This window comes from Gekko japonicus, unplaced genomic scaffold, assembly GCF_001447785.1.
Source record: "Gekko japonicus isolate JY-2015 unplaced genomic scaffold, Gekko_japonicus_V1.1 scaffold177, whole genome shotgun sequence".
Classification (NCBI taxonomy): domain Eukaryota; kingdom Metazoa; phylum Chordata; class Lepidosauria; order Squamata; family Gekkonidae; genus Gekko; species Gekko japonicus.
The window spans coordinates 1,478,831-1,484,830 of NW_015161408.1; positions in this window are offsets into that span (position 1 = coordinate 1,478,831).

Below are 6,000 nucleotides of genomic sequence, written 5' to 3' on the forward strand. Positions count from 1 at the left end.
AGTGCTAAAGTTATTAAATAAGTCTGGGCTATCCAGGTGAGGGCAATCCCATCAGATCTTGAAAGCTAATCAGGTTCAGTACTTGGGTGGGAGACTGTCAAAGAAGACAATGCAGTCCTCACCTGGATAGCTCAGGCAAGGCCGATCTCATCAGATCTTGGAAGCTAAGCAGGGTCAACTCTAGCAAGTACTTGGATGGGAGACCTCCTTGGAATACCAGAGGCTGGAGGACAGGGGCAGGCTTTATCCAGCCACCTCTCTGAATATCCTCCAGGCCTCCAGTAGGGGTCAGTCACCAGAGGTCGCCCCCCCCACACACACATATGTGCACATATAAAAAATAAAAGAATACAATGCAGAGGAAGTCTGCTTTGCATATTGCTTGCCTTGAAAGCCCTTTACCGGGTTTGCCATAAGTGGGTTGAGACTTGATGGCATTTAAGGCAGAACTTGCAGATCTGTCCTCGCAGAGGAGGGAGAGCTTGTACCTGAATAAAACTTGGTCTTAAAGTTGCCACTGGACTGTTTTGTATCGGGGGGCTGGGGGGAGCTCTGCAACTTACCTGGCTCCTTCCTGCTCTGACTGAGGGCTGCTGGGAGCAGGGGGTGGGACTTGTTGCATGTGCCCACCCCCTGGGCTCTTTACTGCCAGAGCTCCGCTCCTGTGCTCTCCTGCAGGAAATGACTCCTGGCCCCACCAGTAAAATGGAAGTTGGAGATATAGCAAAACTAGACTTGCAAGTTCTGGGTTGGAAACACCTGGAGGTTTGGGGGGTGGAGCGTGAGGAGTTTGGTGTTTGGGGTTAGGGTTATGCCATAGAGTCCACCTTCCAAGGCAGCCATTTTCTCCAGGTGATCTCTGTCCCCTGGAGATTAGTTGTAATACTTGGAGATCCATTCACCATCTGGAGTTGGACAACCCTAAGCGAAAGCTTTATGGTCTGAGTACTCCTTTGTGGAAGCCTGGCTTGTACAAACCTGAGGTTGTGGTAATGTGGAGTGAAAAAGAGTCAGAGGGCAAAATGTGTGCGGCTGTCCCTTTGTTAGCCTGATCGCTCTGTGTTCTTCTCGGTGTTGGAGAATATTAGATATTATAACGTGGCAATCAGCAATAAGGGAACAAACACCTTTATATACAGGGATCCCGCCTCTTCCAGGAAGGACCAGAAATAGACACAGAGACTGGGTTACTAAAATAAGGATTTCTTTACTAATATTCTCAAGCACACAAACAATAATTAAATATTCATGCACATGATACAGACTTAAGGAAGCAGAGGTGATTGATAGCTAGAGGGGTGATACTACCTTTCCAGATGTGCAGAGGTCCATGAAGAAGGGTTGTGACCAGGGCTTTTTTTGAAGAAAAAGTCCAGCAGGAACTCATTAGCATAATAGGCCACACCCAGCAGCAGAAACTCATTAGCATATTAGGCCACACACCCCTGACTGCACTGCTCATTAGCTTATTAGGCCACACCCCCATGTTACCAGAAGTGTGGTCATTCAGCCACACCCACCTTTTGCTTCTTATTCTGTTTACCTTGTTTGTTGTCAAAGCCCAGGGCCTTTTTTTGTTGCAGGAACTCCTTTGCATGTTAGGCCACACACCCCTAATGTAGCCAATCCTAATGGGTTCCTGCTGTTGGGTGTGGCCTATTATGCTAATGAGTTCCTGCTGGGTGTGGCCAACATGGGAGCCAGCTGGAACTCTGTTCCTGTGCGTTCCTGCCCAAAAATAGCCCTGGTTGTGACCCAAAACCCAGAGCGTTCCAGGGGTGGCCTGCCAGGTGGCATCATGGCAGAAAATACACGGTCTGAGGCCATGTGTTCACTGGGATATACCCATTGGGAGACAATGCAGACCAATGGGCGGCTCTGGGGGCAGGTCTCAGGTGAGAACAATAGATTACCTGGACCAATGATGAGTCCCCGGGGTGTGTGGCATCAGGATTGGCAAAGCCTAGATGTGACCAATGAGCTTCCGGAGAGGCAGGGTCTGGATTTAACAATAGAAGCCAGGTGTTGGATGACTGTACTGGGGGTGTCCATTGTGGAACAATAGAGTGGTCTGGCATTTTCCCTCATGCCAGACAAAAGGAGTGATGTTTCTTAATGTGTGGCAGGGTGAACCTGAATGGCTGACCATTCACTAGACATGAAGAGTTAATGTTTACCTTGATAGGTCTGGCATAGGTGTAAGAATGCAGATATCTTAGACAAATATATGGAGACAGGGATGAGAGGATTATTCCAAAGATACTTGCTGACATGGGTGAAACAGGAGGGTGTGTGTGGAAATATGCAACACACTTCATTCATGACAACAGCACAGACTAGAGGCTTTTGTCTCTGCCTGCCTGTACATTTGACAGTCAAAAGACTAGCCATTTGGTCAGCAGAAGATGCCTAAGGCAAGGGCAGGGGCTTGCCCTTTCTTAGTCCTTTTTGGACTAAACTGACAGGAGAGAAGAGTGGGGGGGGGGGGCTTGCATGGGGAATGCTTGGCCGTGCAGCCAGCCTGAAGAATTCTTTGGCCTGAGCCAAGATGTGGTCCTCCTAACCTCCCAGCAAAAAGCCCACTGTTTAAACCAAGCCTGGCTTCATAGGGCACTGCTTGTGGAGGTTCAGAGGTTGTTTTGGGGTGTCTCTCTCTCAGGAAAGACCACCCCGGGTTCAGTGCTGAGAATGCTGGCAACACCTGTGCGCATATCTGAATCCTTGACCCAACCTAAGCTCTTTAGAAAGGTCCCAGGAACTCCCCAGAAAGCGAGCCTGCTTGCCAAAGCGGGGGAAACGAGCGGGAATGATGCAGCATGGATGTGGCTGGCAACGACAGTCTTGTCACGCTGACTTATGATGGATGAGGGAAAGGCCGATTTCTCATCCCTGCTAGGGAGAGGTGAAGTGTAAAGAAGGATGCACAGGGAGTCTCAGGACAATTCGTCTTGTATGGGGCTCGCGCAGAGAGACGGTAAAGTTAAGAGAGATGGGAAGCGAAGCGGCAGCGGATGGGAAGGGAGAAGGGGGGGAAATTCATTATGTGAGGTAGAATCTCATGGGGAAATATCAAAATGTCAGCCGAACGAGATATTGCAAAAGAAGAGGTGTGTATGAGGTGGCAGGGTGGCGGGGGGTGGGGGGAGAGGCTGGAAAAAAATTAACCAGTGGTATTTGTCAGCTGTTAAACCAGGCATAGAAGGGAAAGGAAGACAGGTGGATTTCGGAGCGTCCTCCGAACCCCTTTTGTCCGATGGTAGGCATTGTGAAGGGGGAGCATACAAAGGGCTTTGGCACATCAAGTGTGCAGCATTGTCCTCTGCAACAGATTGGCAGGGATTGTGTCTTTTGAGGATCCTCCCTGACTAAGGAAGAATCATTGGCAGTGTCATTTCCAAGGAGACGGGAAGGGCCAGTTTGCCTTGTTCCCATTATTATACTCCGCCTTTTTACAGAACATCTTAACTGCGTTCTTCTTTCAAATGTCATCCGTGGCTCTATTATGATGATGGGAGCGAAGTACGAGAGGCTCTGACACTTCTCTTTCTGAGACACTGCAAGACCTTGGGAAATACAGACGGTGCAAAAGCCACCTGGGGAACTTCGAGTCCTCTCTCAAGAAGGCGCGGCACCAAGGCTCGCTCTTTTTTTTTTACTCCCAAAGTGAAAGATCCCTTATTCGCTGTTGTGGATTGTGTTTTCAAACAATCGACAGGTTTGCAAAACAGATGGCTGGATATTCATAAAAAGACAAAGCAAAACAGTGGCCCTGTGCAAGCTGTGTGAACGTACACTGTCAGTGACAGCAATGATTCAGAAATGGTGCTGAGTGCAAAGGAATGCACGATTCAACCAGGTATTTGTGTTTTAAAATGTAGAGGGTTGGGGTTTTTTGCACTTAAACCAAATAGGTGATGTTACACGAACTTCATGTAACACAACTGAATAATCAGTGTGGAAGCATGGCTGGAAATCAAGGGCTTCGTAAACTAGATGTTGCACCATTCGCACAACTGTGCGACGGTGATTCTGATCAATGGTGGGGGGGCCACGGTTCGGTGGCAGAGAACATAGGCCTTGCAACCAGCGGGGAATGGGGGGGGGACTTACCAGGAGTGGGAAGGAGGCCCCAGATATGTTACCAACATTGTGGCAACATCACTTCTGGCATGCACCAGTAGTGTCATCATCACACTGGCAATGCCATGATGATGCTCTAGTATTTGGGCAACAACTCTGTGGTAAAAATGGCTTCTACTAGGGAATTTTTGACCAGATACTACAGCATTGCCAGCAACTTAGCCTAGGTCTTCCTCCTGCTCCTGGTAAATTCCCCCACAGGCCAGCTGATTGGCAGCAAGGACGGGGCCCAGCAGCAGGGGATCCCCCGCTTCTAGCAGGGGGAGGCTGGCAACCCAAGCAGAGTGTCTGTTCGGCATGCAGGAGGCCCCAGATTCGACCGCCATCATCTCCACTTAGGGTTCCCAAGTCCGTTTCTCTCCGTGGCGGAGGGCTCCCGGATGGTGTCTTGAGTGTGTGCACGCAAAGCGCACGCCCACCGCATGCACGTCAGCCGGAGGGGATGTGATGACGCCGGGCACGCTGGGGGCGGGGCCACAGCCATCTTAGGGGAAAACATAGTTTCCCCCTCGGATGGCTGTGGCCCTGCCCCCAGCGTGCCCTGCATCATCACATCACCTCCGGCTGATGTGCACGCCGGGGTGGGGTTCCTCCCAGGGCCTCCAAAGCGGGGGGTTATCCGCCCCCCAAGGGGACTTGGCAGCCCTATCTGCACTTCAAAGAGTCAGGTAAGAGGTGATACAAAACACCTATTCCTGAGACCTTGGAGTGCCACTGCCAGTCTGACTGGACAGTGCTGACCTGATGGACCATTGGTTACAGCCAGTGTAAGGCAGTTTCATGGGGATAATGCACAATGCACAATTAAGCCAATTGTTTGCACACTGTGTTGAAACGGTGGGCAAATGGTCATTTGAGGATGTCGTTATCAATGTGTCTTTTGCCTATCTACTTTGGCACACAAAAGTCCTGAAATCTGTGGTGCTAATGTTTGGGAAGGCAAAAATATCCACAAAAAGGAAAGGAAGGACTTGTGGATTTTGAGTTGGCCCAAAGGCAGTCTTGTAGTCTGTTGGCGGTGTGCCTGGGAGAATGAAGAGCTCACATTCTTGTTCTGCCATACATGTCCTGGGCAAATTGCTGTCTGGCCTGGGCAAATTGCTGTGTCCACTGGTCCCACCCATTTTCTAAAAAACAACAACTTGGTGGGTGCCAGGATGGGCATTGGCGGGTGCCCCGGTGCCCACAGGCACCACGTTGGGGACCCCTGACATCGGGCATACAGAGGCAGTCATAGCTGCAGGGCATCCTGACTTAGCCCCTGACCACGCACAGCCCAGCCTCCCTCACAAAGGAGGAAAAAAGTATCCAGCTGCTACTCGCCCCTTATGGGGCGTGGGCAATGGCTAGCCAGCTCAGTTGCTGCTGGCCCCCTTTGGGGATCTGGCAGCAGCTGGCCAACACACACCATCACCCACCCACCTACCCTTGCATGGGCTTGGGCAGACATTGGCTGGCTTGGCTACTGGCCATCCCCTCCAGGACAGTAGCTGATTGGCTCAGAGGCCACCTTCCACACACATATAAGGTGGTGGACCTTCTGGGGCTCAGGAAGCGGCCAGCTGGCACACTCACCTGCCTGCCGTGCTTGAGCCTAAGATGTCCCAGGGGGTGGAGTGTGGTGGACTGTGGCTCAGAGAAAGAGCCTCTGCTTTCCATGCAGACGCTCCCGTTCGATTTCCAACATCTCCAGTGAGGAGGAGGAGGAGGAGGAGGAGGGGCAGGAGGAGAAAGACAGCTTTTATTTTAAAAGCAAGCTAATCCAACACAATCATTTGGGTCAACTAGAAGTGAACACTTCTACTAACTAAACAGCCTAATTGCCGGGGAGACAGAAGGGGGGGCGGGGAGAGAAGTGAA